The sequence below is a fragment of the Balearica regulorum genome, chromosome 13 (genome assembly GCF_011004875.1).
Source record: "Balearica regulorum gibbericeps isolate bBalReg1 chromosome 13, bBalReg1.pri, whole genome shotgun sequence".
NCBI lineage: Eukaryota > Metazoa > Chordata > Aves > Gruiformes > Gruidae > Balearica > Balearica regulorum.
In genome coordinates this window covers 19,813,519-19,835,587 of record NC_046196.1, presented here as the reverse complement: position 1 = coordinate 19,835,587, position 22,069 = coordinate 19,813,519, and the positions used below count along the sequence as shown (strand labels likewise).

The 22,069-nt window shown below is 37.4% G+C and overlaps 1 protein-coding gene across 1 annotated transcript in view; it reads left to right on the top strand.

Moving 5' to 3' along the window:
- ESRP2 (epithelial splicing regulatory protein 2) overlaps nucleotides 1-22,069 on the top strand; it is a 107,525-nt gene that overhangs the window by 39,210 nt on the left and 46,246 nt on the right. The window contains exons 4-11 of the mRNA XM_075765842.1: nucleotides 1,813-2,202; nucleotides 2,672-2,746; nucleotides 3,964-4,056; nucleotides 4,805-4,848; nucleotides 8,801-9,090; nucleotides 9,735-9,939; nucleotides 20,099-20,176; nucleotides 21,097-21,222. The gene's annotated coding sequence lies outside the window, so the exon portion shown is untranslated. The remainder of the gene's footprint in view (nucleotides 1-1,812; nucleotides 2,203-2,671; nucleotides 2,747-3,963; nucleotides 4,057-4,804; nucleotides 4,849-8,800; nucleotides 9,091-9,734; nucleotides 9,940-20,098; nucleotides 20,177-21,096; nucleotides 21,223-22,069) is intronic.

Sequence of the window (22,069 nt, the reverse complement as noted above, 5' to 3'; positions counted from 1 at the left end):
ACAAGCTTTGACTAGTGAACTAGCTAGGGAGGAGATAATAAATAAAATCTAGACAGCTCAATCTTCTCTGTCCCTACCCGAGGGCTTGCCTGCTGATGGGAAACGTCAGTTGTATTACAAAGCTATTGTAATCCACAGTCCTTGGACAGAACAAAGATCATGGAATATACTAGGTAAAATTAAAGCAGCTTTGCCACAGATCCCTTTGATCCACTCTGACTGATGATCAGTGTTTGCTGTTATATGAGGTTCTAATCTGAGTTCAGGAAACCATTATTCCTGTCAGAAGCAAAAGTTGGAGGACAGCATTTTTGGGTTGTGATGAACTGGTAGTTGAGAGATTAACCAGGAAAAAAGGCAAAATGTAATATACGCTGAGATAGTAGAGTATGGTTTCCAACTTTGTTGAAGTGTGGATGAACATACAGACTGGGTTATAGGGAATTTTGAAAAGCAATCTGTATTACACGCAGTTGTACTGGATAATACCCTGAGAAGAAATAGTTTCCTTCTTTTTACATCACAGACTTAATATAGAAGCATCTCAGAAGAAGATCAGGACCAAATAAATAAATGTAATTCCAATTAGCATAACAGAAGGCCTATCTATGTGTACACACAGCTGGTCTATCAGGGTTCAGGGTTCTAAACCATCAACAGGAAGGCCACAAGGGTAATTACAAAGTAATTCAGTTCTTACCCATAACAAAGGACCAAATATCACACTTGATTACACTAATCTTATTATACTAAAAAAGATATATAGATGAGTACTTCAGATTGTGAATCTCTCTGTTCTTCTGTACTTACCAGCATTTTCCAGAAATTCTGAAATCATTTGGAAGCTTTTTTTCCTATCCAGCTCAATTAAAACCTAGAGATTAGCTGAGGTGGATGACTGTCAAGCTTGGAGAGTGCTGTTATCAATGCAGCGAGCAGCAGTGCCTTCCATTGAATGGCCTTGTCTCCAATTGCTGCACCATCACCTGTCTGGATACCTAGAGGGCTTATTTCTCTACCACCAATACGGGAAAGGAGTCTTACTATCCTTTGTGAGAAGAGGGGAGTAAGACAGGAAGAAAGGTAAAAGTAGATACAAGGCAGTTCTGGATTAGGAAGCTCAAAGGCAAAGTGAGTGATCCCTGTACTGGTATCTGGGTATATGCAGATTGTCTTGTTTGCTTCCTTTCCTAGTCAGATAAGGGGATTTGTATTAATCCCTTCTCTAATTTCACTGAGGTTCAAGGGAACTTTAGATGAAGACTCTCGCATAAAATATATTCCCCATACAGCTGGCTCAGAATTGCACAGTGTAAATATGATAGAGTAACACATTTATAGTAGCAGGGTTTTTATAGTAGCAAGAGGTTTAGAGAGTCTGAGGATTGGTCGTTCATGACATGTTTGACATACAGAAACAAAATAAGATTTTTTCTGGCCTCATCATGAGAACTAACTTTGGGTCTGAACCAGCTGATATATTTAATGATATCCTCCTCTTTACCTTCCCAGTCTGATAAAACAGGGTTTTTTTTCTTTCATTTGTATATTCCAAACACATAAACAAAAGCCAGGATGTATAAAAGGTTCCCCAAAGTAGAAAAGTTACTGACTTTGTGCTTCCAAGCTTGGCCTCAACTACAGGCAAGGCCAGTGACTGCTTTTGGTTCCCTGTATCTTGATGGTTCATTGACATCTCTAGAAGAGGAAGCCTGAAGTTTAAGAAAATAAAAGATAGGTTACTCTCATTGAAAGCTCACCCCTGTGAGGCCTTCATTTTAACTTTTTTTTATGGCTTATTATTTATTTCAGTGTCTGAGTGCCTGTGACAGAAGTTCTCCAAGACTTATCCTGTAATTTACCTGGCTCCCTCACAGCAGAGAAGGCAGAAAAATAATCTGATGTTTTCACCATAAAATGCAGAAGTCATCTTTAACTTCCTTCAACAAATTTTATTCACGTATGACAACATCATCAAGTCATTTGAGCCTGCTGGAAATAACCAGATTGATTGTTACCCTTGACCTCTGAGACCTCCTTAAAATTATCCTGAGCAGTACTACATATGAACTAAAACCAGAAATACTGGGTAAACCAGTTACACTGGTACAACTGGAGCCAGGTGATGAATTCTGGTAATCTCCTACCTCACAAAAGAACAGCACCAATTGTGTATCTGAAGACATTTTTTTTCTGCATCTTGTAAGTACAAGTTTCAGTTTCATTCCTAATCCAGATTATACTCATAAATTATGGTTCTGTTATATTTTGGAAGAAAAAAATATTTTAGGAAAATAGATATGCATGTTAATTTCTCTTTGAATTAAATGTTAGTTGAGTGGCACTCTTCAGAGATTATTGCATATAATCATTCTTATGGATTTTACTAATCGAAAAAATAAAGGATAGTATATGTTGGGAGCAACCTCTGTAGGTCAGTGATACAATCAAGTTACACAGGGCTTGTCCAATAAAGATATGAATATCTCCAAAGCAGAGATTTCACAACCTCTCTGGGTCCATGTTTGGACATTTGACCACCTCATGGTTAAAATTACATCTCCTAATATGTCATCAGAGTGTCCTTTTCTGCAGCGTCTGCCCCTGTCCTTTTACTCGTCCTCCAAGAAGAGTCTGATTCTGTCTTCTCTATACTTTTTACCCTTTACAGCTTAATTTATTTACACAAATTCAACATCCTTAGAGACTGAGATAAGGAGTATTTCAGACAAGTTTTATTCAAATGGCGAGTGTACATTTCTGATTTTACCTGTAACCATTAAGATTAATGCACGTTGAAATATTTTCTGTTTTCAACAATAAGAAGTCAGTGGTAATGTCTAACATAAAGCGATCATTTCTTGCTTTCCAAAGCTGAAGAGCTTGGTTATTATAATATTTATTTTTAAAGAAAAGCATTGCCCCCAGGCTGTAACAGTAAATCAGTTAATATTTTTCTATTTTATTGTAAAATACAGTATTTAGTGTTACTAGGGAAGACATCGATTGTGCACAATGAAGATAAGTTACACATGAACCTATGTATATCTATAACCTATGTGCAGAGAGTTAGAATACCGGCTGCACTAATGGCCTTTATTGCTCTGATCAGCATCACCTGGGGCCCCACTCACACCCCTTGCCAATTGGCCCAGGAGCCCTATATCAGCTCAGGCCTGGGAAGGTGATCCTGGCTGAGCTCCTTGTCAGGGACCAGTGAGAGTGGGGCTGTTCTATGTGTTGGGGGGGGGGGGCAGTAACCCTGGAGGTATGGGTGGCTATTGCACAGGTTGCCCCTTTGCTGTGCAAGGGCTAGTCCTGTAATACCTGACTTGGGTGTGCAGAGGTTGTGATCCTTCAGCAGTCCCAGGTGAAGCATGTTAACAAACCAGGGACTATTCTGGGAGTCCTGGTCAGCAGCAGGAGGAGATGGGGCTAGAGGTCACGGTGGAGAGAGATAAGCTATCTATGATAAAGGTACATGTAAAGAAAGGGCTCAGGGCTGAGCTGAAATGGGCTCTTGGGCCTGTAGGCATGTTATGTGTATGGAAACTCCAGTTGAGTCTGGTTGCCTAAGGCCTACTAGTGTACTTGGGCACTGACAGTGAATATTGTATAGGCAGAAAGTAAAAAAGCTTTTCAGAAGTACCTTGCCACAGCTCATCTCCTGAATGAGTAAAATGATAGGTAAGTCAAATGGTTTTAACAAAAGTGAAGCTTGTATGGCAAGGATCAGAATGGGATTGTTATCTGTGTACTTGGTTTTGTTGTCTTTCTGGTACAATGTTCTCTATGGGCCATCTATTAAACAAGGAAGGATTGCTGTGTGACTAACTCAGTGCTGCAGTTTTTGCACTAAGAAGCAGTAATCAATATTCTGATCTGAAACATAGGATTTCTTTCACTGGCTTCTTTCCTATGTGCTGCTTTGTCCTGCTCACATATGCAATATTCTTCCTTCAGGAAAGCAGCAGCCACTCCAGTGCAGATGATTATGTAAAAGAACAGCAACAGGACTAATTTACTACTCCATTTCTGAATGTGGATAGCTGAGAGGTCAGTTACAAGCCTTGCAATTTCATTCTCTACGAGATGTTGTTCAGTGCTGTGTTGCTTAACTTATGTGGGTCAGATACTGTTTTACTAACTAGTTCTGACACAGTATTGTAAATTAGCTTGTAATAGTGTATAATTAGAAGGTAAGCAACTGAGGCTTATCGTTTCCAGCAATAAGCTAAATTTTGAGCTTCAAGGCATATCTTAAGCCTCCATCTTTTCACCTAATATGTCCTAAAGATTTCAAAAGGTAGTGTAGCTAGTCTTGTGACTCTGGCATCTCTAATATCTAGCTCTTCTGGCTAAAGTGAAAGAACAGCTAAAAAGACTTGCATAGTGCACTAGTTTTCCTGTGAGCAATTACTGTATTTGCTAGAGCGTTGTCGTAGGTTCACAAATTGTAGATTTTTCAAGTTGTGAATGGAATAGGAGTTCCTAGAAGACTTTCATATTAGAATATGAGGTATCTTGGAAATCTTGTATCTATTTAGTGTGGGAAACTTGCAGCATCTTTGAAGAATTAATAAATAAGGCCCAAGATAAATATCACTGTCAGAAATTTGTTTTTTCTTCCCTTCACTTGGGACAAATCAAACACCCTGTGGCTATTTCTTCTTTCTTTGCTTTTCTGCATTTCCTCTAAGCCATTACCAAAATGTAAATGTTTCAGGATTAAATCAACTTTTATTGCAGAGGTCAATGTTACTGGCTTGTTATTTTTCTACTATCTTTCTTCATCCATGTTCAGAGGCCAGCATGGGGTCAAGAGCATCCTGGACAGCACTGTGCAAGGTATGAACAGGTATCTGCTGCAGCTGCAGCACACTGTTACAGCCTAGGTAGCTCCTATGGTGAACCACTAGAGGCTGCTCAACAAACACAGCCCACAGCCTCACCTCTTGAGGCTGGATGAGATCATGTGTATGACTGAAGAAAAACACTATTAGACCAGTTGCCTAAAAGACAACATGCTCTTCCTTGTGAAGAGTTACAAGTGGAAATTTCCTTTTCTGATTTGTGTTGCTTTATTTCCTGGTTATAAGTGTTAACAGCTGAAGGCAAGATCTTGCTGACTGATGCTATTTCTATTATACATAGGCCAATCTGCTTGATGAAGTTGAGGGGAAAACAAAAAAAAAGTATGGACAGGAACAAATTAGAACTGCAAAAACATCGAGAGATTTCAGGATTTTATCCTTGGCCATCCTGAATAACTGCTTAGGGGGGAAGTGTGTGTGTGTATATATACTTATATTATATACATTTTAAATATTTATGTGTGTGTATATACATATGCATGTTGTTGAGGAAAGGGATCCTGACAAATCCAATGATCCTTCTGTCCTCCTGTTTGTCATCCACTGGAGTTCCTTGTTAAGCTCAGATAAGAAAGAAATTGTTTTCTGTTCACTGGAACTGCTGTCTCTTCTGCTGGTGGAGCCACTGAATACTTCATTATGATGCTTAATAAGGTCATACAGGGAATCACTATAGATATTGTATTAACCCCTGAATCCCTGAACTTCAAAAACATTATCTAGGACATTTCCAGCTAAGAACAACAAAAATTATACAGATGTCATGAGGTCTGATAATCAGAATGAACTAATCATAGAAATTAATTACATTTACCAGAATCTAGAGACAGATGCAAAAGAAGAAGAGGTAAAAAAGTATCAGAAGCAAATGTGGGCTCTAGAATCACTTCCCAAAATGGATGTCATCGGACTTATGACACTTTCAGCAGTAAATCTAGTACTGTGGAGCTGAAGAGACAGAGTCAGAACCTCAGTGCTGATTCATCTGGGGTGTTAAATGTTGCATTAGTTAAGCAACAACAATTGAGAAAAGCTGTTTCCTGGAGATTAACAGGTGATGGGGAAGGCTTCATGGCTTGAGGCTGCTTTTGTTATTAAAAGGTAGGATGGGGAGGAAAAAAGCTGGCTGCATGGTATTTATTCATGAGCAAAATTGGTTAACAAATAGGGACAGGATGTTTCTAAAATGACTATTCCAGCCAGCAGATTGGACTCTCTTCTTGAAAACCTGAATCACTTTGTAGCAGGCTAAAATTATACGTAAAGCAACTGCTCAAAAAGGTATGTCTGTGCATACTGCTGTAAATGCACATTCAGAGCTACTTAAAGGGAACACTCAAAATACATGTACTCATGCATCTGATGTGTTGAAAAGGTCTGCCCTTCATACCATCAGGTTTTTGTCATATTCTGGGAAACAAACACTGACATTCTTGTCCAAGATCAGTTTCTGTCTCATACATTGATGATATAAAAAGTTTAAGGGTAGTGCTGTACTATTGTTTTTCCTCAGCTGTTACATCCTTTAGTGCTTTAGGTATCACTCTAAAAGATTTGAAAATGTAAAATTCCAAAAGTAATTGAAATACAGAGGCTGAAATAGTTGCTGTGGATATTTCAAAATACTAAGTAGCTATGAGTGCATGACCCATTAACTAATGAAGAGTTTGGCTGCTTACTGTATAATCTCACTTTATTGCATTGTCTCCTTCTGTACATGCATCTGAAGTAAATAACTGTTATGTCTTTAGAGCAGTATGGCCTGTACTAAACTGGTTAGGATGTATGCCATAACATTTTAGTTATGATACCTTAAGGAAGCTTGTTCTTATGTCACCTCTCATACTACCCTTATATTTGTTTGAAGGACTCCATAAGGACATAAACCATGGTCATTCTTCTTGGTGGCAGTACTTCCTAAAGCAGCTTATGGTTAAAACAGCATTTCCAGCCCCAACTGACCTCCAAAAAGAAAAAGGTTGTGAAACTGCAACTTAATTTATCTAAAGGATAGTTAGGGAGTCAAGGCTTCTGAAAATTCCCTGAAAAATTTACTTGCCAAAACAAGTTTTAAACTCGTGGTTACAAACACAAAATCCACTTTTTACAGTGTTTAAGTAATGAGGGATGTTGCATCATGGCTTTGGTCAGTCTTATAGTTTGCTGAAGGGAGGACGCTCTACTCTCACTCCTGACTGTACGCCCCTCTATTTATGTAGGCTTTGGCAGTAACAGGCTCTCTAGAACAAAGTCAGCCTGATGACCAAAAGGTCTTTTACTGGTGAATTAACAAGTTGGTCGAGTCTGACCACAGCAGGTACAAAGACATGGGATATAGAAGTGTGAGGAAGCAAGAAGGACCTCCCACTTCTGGCAGTGACAAGCTGTCAAAGCAGCTTAGCTGTAGTATTTAACTTCAAAAATTGTATTCAGAAGTTTTGCTTGAAAAGACAAGTGTCAAATTAAAGATTTTTCTGAACAGAGTTTAAATTCGCAATTCAATTCAAACTTGCAAGTGGTCCTGTGATCCTGTTGTCTGATAACTATTCAAACCATTAAAGTTTTAGACTTCAGTATTATCTCTATATTAAAGTTTTAAAAATTCCCCTTGGTAATAGGATGCAATGAAACAAAACATGCAGAGGCTTAAATACTCTCAGCTGGTTTTGCAGTAATCTTACCATGCCCACTAAGATGAAAAGTGGCAGAGCAGTGAATCAGTTTACTATGATTTTTAGTAGCTTCTTAAACTCTAGTCCAGCATTCTTTTAGCAATGCTGCTGTGACTATTGAATGTGCTATCACCCATAACCTGTATTTTTGTTCCTGTTATCTGGAGCAGTTCTGGCAGCAGAAAGGATCATATGAATGTTCCCTGCTACTCTATGGGTAAAACTGTCCCAAATGTCATAAAATGTCTCTGTTTGCTGTTTAAACTCAAGCAGATGGCTCTGAAGGAAATTAGATAGTGTGTACCTGCCTTTTCTGACAGTAGACCCAAGAGGGCTGTGCTTTCTGCTGCAGAAGCTCTGACAAGTAAATGGCATGTATTACTGGTTTCAGCTGACAAAACTGTTCACAAACTAAACTTTATTTGTACCAATTCTGCAAACATTTTCCTTACTGTGAGGCTGAATAGATCTTTGAAATGCTTTTGGCAGGCCAACTATTAGTACATTCTTCTGTGTTAACTAGGTACAATTCACACAGGCTATGAAAAATTGTTTGCTGTAGGCCACATGAGAGCTGAATTAAGTTGTGAATTGCCTTCTAGATCATAGCTTGACTACCCTGATCTACATAGTAGAAAATGTTCAAGCAGAGGATGCCATATTATTCAGCTGTAAGGTTTAATGTAGTAGGTAAAAGCTAAACTGAGCATTTAACATAGATAGATGCAGTGTTTCCAATAGCAAATACTGTGACTGCTGAATGGACTGTAAATTTTCCTCTTGGTTTTTCAGAGCCATAATTCAAGACAAAGGATTTTTTCTAAGTAGTTGAAGTACTCCTTTTTTTCCTCCTGCCTCGTTGAAACAAACTGTACAGCAGTGCAACTGCAACAGCAGTATGTTTGCTCTCTTGCCTTGGGTGTATTGCGCAGTCACTGCCTAAGAACATTTTCAAAGGTGACCTAATTCTGGGTGGGCTATAAAGAAAAATGTCTGTTTAAAAAGGGAAAGGGAAAAAATATCCATGGACTCTTCAAGGGCTTCTATCTATCACCTCTATATTATGAAAATCTTGTATCTGATTCCCACATGTCATTATTATATGTATATAAACATATTTTATATTTAAAATTGGATATGTCTATTATCCTGTGGTTTTCTTTGTAGTGCATATGAAGCGTGAGACTTACTACTGTTTGAACATGCCTCCTATGCTTTTTAGATACATCTACTTGTTTTTATTTTCTTCTTCAGGGTAGAAAATTCAAATTGGTCCAGAGAACACACAAACCTGGGGGGAAAGTCTAATCGTTGCGGAGAATTTGACTGTCATCTTCCCAAGACATTAAGGAGAATTATTAGAATTAAGGTGAAGGAAGCAGAGAGAAACAGAAGGCAAAAGATATTGTGCAAATGTTGAGCTGAGACTTCTTCTATAATGCTTTGTAAAACAAAGGCAAGAATCTCTTCATGCGAAGTCAGTCATTTAAGACTGACTGCAAATCTGAATGGCATTTGATCAGCACAGCAGTTCAACCATAAAAGTAGGTACAGCTTAATGTTACATCCTTCTACTATTACCCAAACAACATAAATTAGTATAGATTACTATTTGAATGAGTCCATAGGAGAAAATTCATGATGAAATGCTGGTTCAGTTGATACACTTGCTATTTGATTTGGAGGTAAGACAGTAACTGCAGAGCACTGGTATGGGATACTGTGCCACTACCATCTTTCAGAGCATTTCTTGCAAGAGGTTCATAGTTTCATGGCCAAACACAAATGCATCATGATATTATGTCTACTTAAAGGCCTCCCACGCTAATTTCAGCCTTTTAGAGCATACTTCACTGCATGCCTAAGCCAGTGTGTAGTCTTGCAGAAATTAAATGACAGTTAATGTTCCATTAATATAATTCTGCCCTTTAGCCATGGGCAAAGGACACAGTTTTATAAATTTTCAAAATGAAAATTAAGGTATTACAAATAACCTTAAAACCTGCATTCACTGCATGTCTTACCATGGTGGAATAAAATGCATCCAAATCGTGCAAAGGAATAGGGTATATCAAGCATGACACTGGCAATGCACTCTTTATTCCGAATGGATCCAGAGTACAGAAAGTATAACTAATTATATAAAAACAATAGCAATAAAGCTTTTCCTTTCTTTAACTTTCAACAGGAATTCACCCCAGTACTGCTCAGGACTACTAAATTAATTTTTACAAGGTCCACTGGAGTCTTTTATCTGCTGACTTCTACTGAGTGTGCACAGCAGGAAGCAATAGTTGAACTTGAATGCAACAATTTAGCTCTGTGCTGAATGCTGCTGTCACAACTGACATCTGTCATGTCACAATGAAACTCCTTGAGAAGCTGCACAAATGGTAAGAAATAAGAGATCTTCAGGAATGTAGTTTACATCACATTTGGGATCTTTGCATGGCCTGGAAAAAATTTAGTCATGATCCAGCTTTAGTCTAAAGTCTGCTATTGGAGTTGACTTGATATACACAGAGTTCTTTTCTGCATTATTAATCAATGGAAGCATATCCTTATCTTTTCCAAAGGCCGTGTCAAGCAGATGTCTCTTCAATTGTGGCTAAAATATAATTTCACACTATTTTCAAGGAGGAGCAGATATCCTGAGTTTCTGAATCCCCACAGAATTCTGCCAGTCATGTCTCTTATTATATCAAGGATATAAAATTGAGGCACATGGACTGCAACTGTGGCCATGTGTTGGCATGTATGTACACCGAGGAAGAAGTAATGAGAGAAAAGGATAAGAGATTATACACCCATTCTATGTAGTACTTGTAGTTCATAATCAATATATGAAAAATAAAATTGCTTTGAGTCAAGCAGTTCAGAAGTAATCCTTTTTTGTACTGACATGAACTTCATTTTATTAAGTTTTTAAGATGCAGCCTTATGCAGAGTATGTGACAGCAGCCTAATCCAGATGGAAAGCAATTATTGAGGGCTACACAAGGAGCAACAGTTGTATAGATGTAGTAACATCGGAGTGAAGCTGCTTAAACATGAAGGCATTGCTGGGGGGAATGGAGAAAAGGTATCATAATGAAGCATTTATGTGGAAGGAGCATATATCTCCTAGCCAGTCATTCTGAAAAGAAAAAGGGTCCTATGTACTGCTGGTAGAGAAGGGAGTCAGTCATGTTCAAATCAAATGTAAAATTAAGTGTTTTATAGCATTATAGCAAGTGCATTATAGCAGCTGTGAATTTTACCCTATTAAGGCAGTTTTTCTTTGAAGTGTCACTTTGTTTCATTGGGGGGAAGACAGCAATGACTGTGTTCTGAATGATGTGTTAAATAATATGTATTCAATTTATACTTGTAATACTATTGTGGGAAATGTGTGATCTCTACAGACATTTGATCATTCTGTATTGCTATATACTCAGCTAATACTCTACATTTTCAGATACTTGAGAGAATGTATAGAGAAATACAAACTAAAAGAAGATTGTAGGAAGCCAGAAATGCTAAAAGGCAACAGATCAAGTGTCTGCCTTTGGCCCAAAGTTGAAAACTCTGAGGGAGCACAAAGGTGAGGAATGAAAATGAATATATAACAAAAGATCTATGTATATGTGGATGTAAACATGCATACATATTTGTCTATAATAGTCATGTATTTTGATGAGCTTGCTATCCAACACTAATGTTACCTTGGATGAAGTAAGATGTAGTTTGATCTAGGAAATAGATTAGGAAAGTAAACTATTATATTTTTGATTCTTTGAAATTTGATGTTGAAGTCACTGGAGTGGTTCAAACAGTATGTAAATTAGCTTTGTATGCCTTTATCCCCTAAAGGACTAAAGAAATTAAACAAATTGATCTCTGATTTTCCTTTGGGTATAAACAATGTTCTTGAAATTACTGGGTTCTGTTTCACTCAAGGACAGTGGGTCAAATAAACTCTTCAATATTTCCCCTCCATACTAATCTTTCTTGATACATGCTGAAACTTATTTCACATTAAAAATTAAGGCAGCAACTGAGGCTTTATAAGTTTGAGAACATTCCAGTACACATCCTTGGTATTCCTCAACCATTGCACAAACCATCATGCCAAGCCAAGTTCCCTGTTGAAATGTGACAAATATCTTTTCTTGTCTAGCCTTGATTGTATTGTGGAAAGACAAATTAAGACTGAAGAGCAAATTTTATATTAAATAGCAGCATGTGACAATGAATATTTGTTGCCCAGGAACCAGGAACTGTAGGCCTGACTTGCAGAACTGTTGGCTTAATTATCTCTTTTCCTGAAATAGACTTAACACTTTTTGTCAGGATCACATGATTTTTTTTTCAGCAGAGACTGTATAATCCTGCTTGCTTAACCTGTGTATTACCAGTCCCTTAGGATTCTTCTAAGAAAGGGATGTTTTGTCTTCTGCATGAGAGGAAAATAAGAAGTCTATCTTATGCAGTATATTGTCCATACAACAATGAAGTTAGTCTATGACTCTGAGTGTGTGTATATAGTGGTTTTGTAAATCCCTTCAAGCCTAGTCTTGAGAAAGGCAACTAATCCCAGTGAAAGGGTATTGCTTCATATGAAATCTTTGCAAAGCTGTGGAATACATTCCTCCGCTCAGCTCGCCCAAGCTGTTTGCATACTGGGGCTTTGGTTGCTACTATAGAGAAAACTGCACAAATAAATGAAACTGGCTGTTATTTTATACCCTCTAGTTTTGTTTCATTATGTATATGTTCACAACCTCCTCCTTCCCCACAATAGTATGTTGTGACTCTGTATTAGGGAGACTGCTGTTCTTTTGAAGCAATGAAGATGCATCCTCAAATGTATTGTCTCCTACTGCTTTTAGGCCTGTGCAACCAAGTTGTAATTCTTTGAATTAAATCCTTTCCCATTCCATATGAGCCTACATCATCCTAATGGGTACTGCATGTTTCATTCTCAGAAGAGCAAATGTAACAAGTAACTGACTCCCAGTTTTTAATTTTCTGTAGCTGTCTGCCTGTAAATATTTTCCTCTTTAAAGAAATCCTGGAGGAAACTTACATTAAAATGCTGTTCATTTTTCTGTTCTTTGTTTTAATTGTTGTGATTACAAAATACTTTCATGCTCATGAGCTGGAGGACTCTGATTAAGTTCCCACAGAATACAATTACTCACACCTACTCCACCTTACTGCTGCGCTAGTAACTGTATCTTATTAATCATTGTTACTATCCACCCAAGCCTTAGAAACTACTATAATTTGGAATGTCACAAAAACTGTAAGAAATATTTACTGGTAACTAGAAGTACCAGTCTTTTGTATTACATTACATTTTCTTTGCTACTGTACAAACTCTGCTACTAGCCCATTTGCAGTGGCAATAAAACCAAAGATGGGTTTATATCCTGAATCAGAGGGAAGGGTGAAGGGGGGAATATCTGAAACTACAGGAGTGTTTCATCAGTAAGAAAGTTTCTAATGTGAATGTTTGGTGTGTTTTAAGCAGCTGAAGTTTCAGCAATGAGTTCTGTGCTTTGCTCTTTTTTATTGTACTGAATGTGTGTGTTTAAAAATTAAGTATACTGTGTAAATATAAACCCCACAAAACCCCATACTAAGCAAACCCCCACACACACAACAACAAACACAACAATTTCCTGAGATTCATATAAATACTGAGCATTGACAGGACTGACAGATATTTCTATATAATAATTTAAATTACAGATGAACCAGAAACAGGAGGATGCAAGTGATGTAGCAATTATATGGTGATGCTGCCTCAGAGCACTGAGAGGGTTGTTTACATATAATGAACCCTTATCCTGTCTGCTGGAACTGCCAGTCAGCCTACCATTATTCTAATACAGCCCAGAGGGATGTGAGAGGAACCCACCAGTTCGTTTTCTTCTAGTCACAAAGCAGCCACCAATGGAAGAGCTGGATTCGAATCAATGAAAGGGTAGGAAACACATTATCACAATCCTAAGCACTGAATAATTTTGAAAAATACATCTCCTGGTAAATGCTTCCCTAAGACCTTGTGTGAACCATTTAACAAGAGCACAAAGACAGGTGATGTGCACTAGCTTTGCCAGCCAGCCAAGATCTTAAGATCTAGCTGTTTATGCTTTCTTACCTCCAATTATCTCCCTGGAGTGTAAAAGACTGCTCTTAAGGCTGTGCTGTGCAGGAAGTGTTAAGTATGTTCATAAAGGTGTGGCTTAGCTCCCTAGCAATTCCATGGTAACAGGGGCGTAGTAAACTAGCCTTAAGTAAAACAAACAGGCTTTGTGGAAATCAAAAGTTGAGAATGCAAGCTGTTTGCATCTCTTTGATTAAAGCAGCTAATCTTTGATTGAAGGTGGTGGGCTCCACCTTGTTCCTCTACACGCAACAGGTTCATAAGGGTTGGATAGATTAAGACTTCAGTACCAATAAAAAGGAATGTTTTTAAAGTCATTTTTGCAAGATGTGTTGTGAGAAGAAAAGATTAAATTTACATATTATTTTATCCCAAACATAATGTTAAATAAGAGGAAAACCCCTGTATCATTAAAAATAAATCTCATCACCCTGTACAGAATGGCTCATCGTACACTGAGAGGTACAGAGCAGGACCCATAATACTAAAAAAAAATCTGCAGCCTTTGTTATTGAATCCTTTTGCCTTATCTTCCCCAACGGAAATGATGTGTTCTTACTAGGAGTTGACCAGCACAAGTTCAACTCTTACACAAGGCAAAGCAGATTGCTGGTACTTTCATATAGCTAGCAAGAATTTTATTTCTAGACAGTGGTCCCTTCTCCAGAAATCTACATGGCAAAAAGCACGCTTTTTTCCTGCTGTAGATACACCCTCAGACATGGATTCCTGCATAGAAAGAAAGTAATCCAGAGATCTGAAGAGACAAGAAGACCTGATCTTCACAGTCTTACAACTTATGTCTGTACAAAGTAGGTGTAAAATACTACCCAACATGACTTATCTGTAACAGCGATAGTCAACCTGGCTGCCTTTAGTGACAGCTGCAGGTGTTCAGTAGTAACTGACCATAGAAAGCTTGATGTGCCCTGAAGCCGTGAATTCATGGCAGCAGTACCCCTCTTGTTTTCCCGTTCCTATGGGTCACTGTCTTGTTTTTGCCAAGATAACTGTTTGTGGGACCAACCTCTGAACCAAATGAGGGAATGAATCCATCTTAAGAATTACCCTACCAAAATGAGGTGGTGTGGTGGTCTCTTTGGGTTTAACTGAATCAGCTCCAGCTTTCTGAAACTGGATCAGTATTTCAAAGCTAATTCATAGTGTAGCCCCACAAATAGTAGTGCTGAAGAATCAGAGGGGACGATGAGCCAAGGGTGGGATGAGAATGAATAACTGAGGCTGGATGAAAAAGGTATGCCTGAAAGTTATATTTATGTCAAACATATTTTCTTATGAAACATACATCTTAAGAGTGCAGTTTGTCATATATGGCAGGCCCAACCAACTCCAAATGATTCCTATTCTTCAATGGGGGCATGTTTGTTTGTAGTGCATGCTAGGATTTAATCTATCTGACAAATAATGGAGTAGATTGGACTGTTCTGCCTCTCTGCTCATATAAAGGAGAGCGCTATAGAATGGAAAGGAGTGGTTGAAAGACACCAAGTTGAGGTTATGTCCTAGACATTTACTTCACCCAAAGCGTTATCAGGAAGTTCGCTCTACTTACTGTGTGGCCACTCCCAGGATGTGCCAGGCAACTTTCTCCAGTGTATGCCCCAGAGCTCTTTTCCTCACTGCCATATATTTAAGTGTAAAAAAGGCAAAATCTTAATGTGTGTTAACTGTGTCACGCTATGATTGAAATAATTACTTGAGAAAGCCATGGAATGACTGAACACAAGGTGACATTTCCTGTCAAACAAGGGTGTGCCACATTAGCAGAGGGTTGTGGAAAGCAGGTGTGGTAGTACTGGCACTTATAAAACAGCTCTGTCATGGTATGTTATCACAACTCCAACTTACTGGGAAGGGAAAGGGCAGAACTCATTGCACCTGCTTGCCATGTGCTTAGTTATTATCTGTGTTTATAAAGCACTTCTGAGGCTATTAAGTGATAAAATGCACTGAATTGCATCATATGATATCCTAAATTTAAAATTTCTGCAGTATACCAAAGGGAAGAATCTAAGTAGAGCTGTCCTTTTTTTAAAAAAAATAAATTATTTTTTGTTTTTACTTGAATACATTTACTGACTGCAATATGTTTCTTTGAGAATGTTTCTTCTCAGGAATTCATATCACTCTCTAGTATCAGCCAGATGTATCAGTAAGGACACTACTTCTATCTTACTTCCACTATATATTCCACAGCATATAAAATCCATCATCAGGCCAAAGGAAGAAGGGTATTTGCTCAACCATGCTCAGAGGTTAAAGTGAAGAGAGGATTTGTTGTATAGAAACAAGGAAATTTACTTGAGTGAGAATCTGATGACCCTACTGACATAACTGTAGCTATATAATACAGTTCAGCGTAAACTAGAGTCTTCCATGCAAGCAATTGCATCTAGAGCTGTAGAAAAAATGAGATATCTTTGTAAAAACTGTAGTTATCTTACCAAGTTGCAAAGGGTAGAGTAGAAAATAAATTCATCTAATCTTCCTAGAAAAATTGGCATGTTAGTTCTGCTAGAGTCTGGTAGTAATGAGTCAGAAAAGATGTTTTAAAGACCATGTACTTTCAAGACAAAGACAGTAAAAACAAAAATACGAAAGTTGTATCAGAGGCCCAATTCTTTGGGGAAATTGTTCCATCCTTGTACTTGGATAGAGCATGTTTGAAATCCCCTGTCAGATCCTAAGTATATATTAATGGGTGGTAGAAGTGAAATGGAGCAAAATAAACGTAATCAAGATGAAAGAGCAAGAAACCATTGAATGATAGGTCTCCCATCATGTCTATTTTGGATGCACAGAATTGCATTCGTCAGTTCATTATACAAAATGCTTCAATGAAATATTTTTAAAGCATAAGTACTTCAACAGGTGGTTAAGTTTTGCTTAAGTTTTGCATTTATATTTTACTTCTGTTTATACTGTGGTGAGAAAAAGATGTATATTAGCATATCTGTATGTGGAATAAGTTTAATTAAATTATAATGAAGAAACAGGTTAAATATCACAGCAGCTAAATCAAATGGGAATTAAATATTATAGGAACACACCCTCGTTTTTTATCAGGGCTTTTAAGTCAGCTGAGAGCTTGTGGTACAATCTGAATAAAAAGCCAGAGCTTAGTAATGTCTGCCAAGATATTCTCATGAGGCCAGTTATCAGTAAAGCTTGAGAAAATGTAACTTGCATAAATTCATCATTAATTGTGTAATTCGTACAGTTGTTTTTCATTGAGCAGTTTGGACTTCCACCATATAGTCTTTTGTATTCATGTGATGATCAGTTTTTTCATCACTGCTATATTGCAGAATTGATTATCAACTCTCAGTAAGTGAGAGTAGTATATATCATGTAGATAGTGACGTTTACATTTCTTATGTTGTCTAATTATTTTTTATGCTTGCATGCAAGGTGACTCGAGTTGCATATCCAAAGTTCCAGATGGCTTTGGCTGTTTCACTTTGAAACATCAGTGATTTTGTGTTTCAGTGAACTGAGAACTAGATCTGCAGTGTGAATGCATTTATGTGTGGGAATATGGTGGGCTGAATATCATCAATTCGTTGAAGGAGTGAATACAAAAAATCTTTTATAAAAAGTTGAAGACTACTGATTTGCTGTCTTACTGTTCCTATGATGGGAAGTCTCTGATTTGGTCTGTTAAATATAAAGTATAAAACGGCCCAAATTAAATGCTTCATGTAGACGTCAGGTCACTCTCGTTTTCTGTTATGAGGAGTTAACCACTTGATCTTTTCACAAGATGATATAAAGTTTATCCTGTTGAACTTTAAACGTGAAGTAATTTTAAATTTTATTATTTATAAAGTTAATAAGATGATTCTATTTAATTGCGTTTAAACAGTAGCGAATGAAAGCCAGCATGTTGGCTGTTAGCTATTGCAGTGAATTGTGTTTTCAATTTATGCACACTCTTTGCTGAAGTGTGGTAGTGGTGGTAGCAAGGATGATGGTAGTGGGTTTTTTTCTTTATAGCTGATGTAACAAACAACTCATTGTATTAAACTTCATCATTAAAAAGCAAACTTTTTACTGTTGGATATGCAGTCACACTGACAGACTCGTAAACTGCTATATCCTTTCAATGGACAAAAAGAGGATGAGTTAGTAATAGAAATGCTTTAATCTAAGGCTGAACATCAATTTGCTTAAAATCCTGCCCAGAAATATTATTTTCCATTGAATTTCCATTTTCATATTATATTTGAGACTAGTAAAAAAGTGACCAATTGCAATGAAAATTTATCTCGGCAGATTCTAGGTGCAATAAAGCTTCATGCAAAGTGAATTTTCAATCGCAGGTAAGGTAAATTGAAAGGTTCAGGAAGTACTTGCATATTCATCTTATTAGGTAACAGAAATTGTATCACATGGCTTGTTTAACTTACTGCAGCTTAAAGATCCTGTCACAACTAGTTGCAGCGAATTATTTAAGTATTTAGCAGTGAGATCAGATTGACACTAGGAAGAAGTTTCTCATCAGCAGTGTAGCGCAGCGTTGGAGCAGGTCATCCATGGAGGTTTGGAATCTCTGCCCTTGGAGGTTTTCAAGACGCAACTAGACAAAGCATTGGCTGGTTCAATCTAGTGTGGGAAGTAGTCCAGCTGTGGACACAATGTTGGCCAAGTGGACTTCCAGAGGTCCCCACCAGCTAACAGTTCCATGGTTCTAAATTCCAGAAAACTTTGGTAGATTATTTGAAGGAAAGCATCATTTCCAATGAAAGAAAAATCTCAATTCACTGTGTATTTGTTGTGAACTGTTCACTTTAATGTAAATGTATAGTAATATTAATGACAGACACTACTATGCATGCATGTTTGATTGCTTCCTAAATTTGATAGAAAAGTAAATGCTTAGATCTTCAAAAGCCTGATACCTGTAATCTGGAGAAATTTAGTTAAACAGCATACACCTATACTCCAGTGGGAGCTGAGCATGTATAAAGCCTTTGTAGGATCAAGACACTGGATATATTGTCATCCCATAAAGGAGAAAAGCTATGTAAAATAATAGGGAAAGTAATTTCATTTTTATTTATCTAGCCTAGTCACCAATTTTATGTTTTAATTTACCTTTGAGTCAATAGAAATTAAATTCCAACTGATACAGGATTCTAAGTGAATGCTTTCAGTATGGCTTGATGGGGCTAATACCTGCAGGGTAACAATCCATTGGAAACCACCTTTCTGAAGCATTTTTGCATATTGCCAAGCTTTTGTGAATATCCCAATGGCAATGATTTCAAGGCTTCTACATTGCACTGTAATCATGACAGACCTACCTGGCAGACCAAAAAATCAGATCTCTCCCAACATCTGGACAGCAATCAAAGAACACTGTTAAGTAGTTGTTCCCATGCCCTTTCCCACTCATTGCTGTTAAAGAAAGCATGCCAGAAAATTCAGGAGTTACAGTAAGCTCCTCCTTCAGAAAATATTGCTACAGTATATATATATATACACATATAATCCCATCCAGGAGCCAAGGTCTGAATGGGTATGAAATCTAAATGTCTTTTCACATTTACTTATAGATCACTTAGAGATCATTTACTTCCTGTGCCAGTTCAATTTGGAGATAGTGAGGCGCACAGAGAATTTACTACTATCCCTATTGTGCAGATAAACACCAAGGCTCCATGCTTATTTAATTTAGCATCTTTTTTTCTCAGAACCAGAGAATAATTTTGGCTAGAAGAGACCTCTGGAGGTCATTTGGTCCAACCTGCCTGACCCACTAGCATGGCCAATTTTGAAGTCAGACCCAACTTCAAAGTTAGTTCACTTTTCTCAGGGCATTTAAAACCATTTTACAAGGTTAAATATCATCATCGTCTTCCTTTTAACTGATGAGTAAAGTATCCATAAGGAAGACAAATAACTTTTCAATATCATACAAATTTGGAACAGAAAATTGACTTTCAGCTTCTCTGAAAGGTAATTGAAGTATTGCTGTAGATCTGAATGTGGCCGGGATATTATTCCAGATCTCATGTCTCCAAGTTTCGTACTCCTTTTATTAGGCTATAACAAAAGAACTTCAGTGATCAGGATATTCAGTCCACGGGGCTTTTTAATAATAATGTAGTAAAGGTAACGGGTGGGGTGGGGTTTTCTATTTTTATTGTCTTCATCTTGATTCATGAAACTGGATAATGTGTATAGTGCGAATGAAATTGTCACTACAGATTTGTCCATTGCAAGCACACAGTGTTCTCATGTGATCTAACTGTAAACCCGTTCTATTTTCCCTTTTGGTTGGTTTGGTTAAAGAAGAAACAAACAAAATAACCACAGTACTGAACTTGCATAACAATGAATGTCCATCTTTAAAACTTTTATTCTCCACCCAGTTACATTTATGAGACATTATCCTTACACGTAGCCTACAAACAAGAACCTAAATATGCCTGCCTGGATTGAAGCTAAAGGTAAGCAATAACTATTTCAGCAGGATCTTGGTTACAAATTAACTTTGCTAATGCTCAGTGTACAAGGGCTTGTCCCATGTGTTGTTTCAGGAAGTGGATCCTGTTTCTGCTCTGTGGAGACATGCGATGTCATTCCTTTAAATTTTTTAGATCAATAGCATTGCAGACTAGTATAATTAAGGGTTGCATGCAGAGAGATGGAGGGTTGTGGATAGAAGGTGAATGGGAAAACAATGGCATAATCTGATACTTGAAAATGTCTGAAATCCCAATCCTAAAACACAATTACATAGGTATTGGCATTCGTTGTGCCAACTCGGTGAAGCCTGTGAGCAAGGATATATCATGTGTATGATCTGCTAATTATAATCTCATTTTCCATGAAGACCTATGAAATGGCACCCTCATGAAGGCAGCTGAATTGTAGCAGACTGGTACATTTTTTCTGCGAACATAGCTACAGTTAAAATCTGTGTTTGCATTTATGTGTAGAGACAATACCTCCCCCCAAACATCCTCATGATGTATGTGTATTTGGCAGGGGAAGAATAGGTTGGGATCAGAGGAACAGTTCTCACACTTAAGTCAATGTATTTTTATGGTTCTTATTACGGACTTACAGGATAAGAATCATCCCATACATGATAACCAAGCTGTTACGCTGCTTCATTACCACTATATCCAAAGGATATAACTAACCAAAAAGAATTTGAATGGGTTTTTATTACACCAAGGACTTCTAGACATGTATTGACAGAGGGAAATACAGCTGTTGTGTAAATTCAGCAATGCCAGAAAATACACTGCTGAAAACATTCTGAATATATAAATATATGTGTGTGTGTGTGTGTTACAGATTAAAGTTTTCATCTCTGAGTGTTTGAGAATTTGCCCTTTCTGTAACAGTGATCTATCTTCAGGACTGCTTTTCAGGCAGCTGCACGTGAGCAGCAGAGACAACAGCTGAGGGGCATTCAACAACTTTCTTATAATGTTCAGTGACATACACCTGTGCCCCGTGAAGTTCTCTGCATGGCTTCTGCCAGGTAAACACTTGCAATACAGGGATTCTAAGATAATTCACGTGATACAGCATTCTTGAACCATAGCTTACTTTCACTGAAATAAATGGAAATAGTATTGGTGATGGTGTTAGCATGTGAGTCGATGTTTGCCAAAGGAGGTCCATAATAACTGCTATAATTAACCAATTATAAAATTAGCATGTTAAAAGAAGAGAAAAGGTGATGTTAATATTTAAACCCATCAGATATTCACAGTTAAATGTCTAGCTCTGCATTGTCCTGTGATAGACATCAGTAGCTAAATAGCAGGACCATTTTTCATTCAGTGAAAACTGTATTTCAACACACCAATATTGAAGTACAAACTGAAGATTTTATTAAAAGAAAAATTATGACTAACTTGCAGCATTTGGCCTTTAAAAATCATTAGTAACTCATCAGTGGTGGCAACAGGAAAAATAATAATATGGTCAAAACAGTTTAGAGGCTTTTTGATTTTTATTTCTGCTTTAAAATAAACTTGAGATTGACAATGTCTCCAAAAATTATCTCAGCCCCCGATGTTACAAATATTAGTGCTGCTCCCATTGAGAAGAAACTCTTAGAGGAGTGTTTTTATAGTCGCTAAACTATATGGTATTTTCCCATTGTAGAGTCTCACCTGTGAAACAGAAAAGAGGTGTAGAAAAAAACTGCCCAGGAGATAGTGCTTTTTTGAGCAGTTATAGGGTAGCAAATACAGGGCTTTATATCTCTATTTTGCAAAACATCCTAGATATACCTTTTATCAAAACAAAAAATTATTCCACTAGGATCCACCTTTGCAAACCATATGCAGAGTAGGGCCTAAAATGCAAAGTACTTTCTG